We start from the raw sequence: 725 nt of genomic DNA, 5'->3' as shown, positions 1-725 counted from the left end.
CCATTTATCCCTGCCCTCTGAAGCCATTCCCTGTGTCCTGTCCCTCCAGGCATTGTCCCCAGTCCCTCTCCTGCTCTCCTGGAGCCCCTTCCCAGCTGTCCCAGCACTGGCTCTCAGAGTTTCAGAGGACCCTTCTCTTCTGGGAACAGCTCCGGGGCCTCCTCTGGACTCTCTCCAGCAGCTCCACACCTTTCCTGTGCTGAAGATCCCAGACCTGGATGCAAAAATTTCCATATAATCTGGGTGAACGACAGCACCCACCCTGTCACAGAGCACACTTTCTCCCTTATACCTTGAATCATCACTCATATTTTGAGGTTTTTTCTATTCTTTCACTACATAGAAAGCTGCTCCACCTCAGTGAAGCTTAAAAAAATTACTTCGCACTCTTATTTGTTCCTCTCCACGGAAATCTTTAGTAAAAGGCGAAAGATTTATACGAATTGAAGAGAAACAAGAGTATGTTGTTGGTATCTTTCACATACTCACCATCCCACAGCTGTCCCTCTGCAGGATATGGTGAGCATCGGAAAACCACAAATTCAACCTTTTACCTCTCCAGCCGGACTCCTCACCAGTGAAATAACAAAAATTCATGTCCTGACCCCAGCTTTCCCATGGAAAAGGTGAATATTGCTGCCAGGATTGCCCCTCCGCCCCGCGGGGCACCCTGGGTATGCAAATTAAGAGAAATACTAATGAGGCTTAGAAAATGAGCTCTGCGG

The 725-nt window shown here is 48.3% G+C and overlaps 1 non-coding gene across 1 annotated transcript; it reads right to left on the bottom strand.

Annotated features, from left to right (window-relative positions):
* Positions 1-348: 348 nt before the first annotated feature.
* On the bottom strand, positions 349-463 carry LOC126645297 (U5 spliceosomal RNA). Its single transcript, XR_007630111.1, has one exon. It is a non-coding gene; the product is annotated as a U5 spliceosomal RNA (small nuclear RNA).
* Between the last annotated feature and the right edge of the window lie 262 nt (positions 464-725).

Source organism: Myiozetetes cayanensis, unplaced genomic scaffold (assembly GCF_022539395.1).
Source record: "Myiozetetes cayanensis isolate MyiCay16 unplaced genomic scaffold, myiCay2020 scf3, whole genome shotgun sequence".
Classification (NCBI taxonomy): Eukaryota; Metazoa; Chordata; class Aves; order Passeriformes; family Tyrannidae; genus Myiozetetes; species Myiozetetes cayanensis.
The sequence above is the reverse complement of the archived record's forward strand: the minus strand, read 5'-3'. Positions and strand labels throughout refer to the sequence as shown.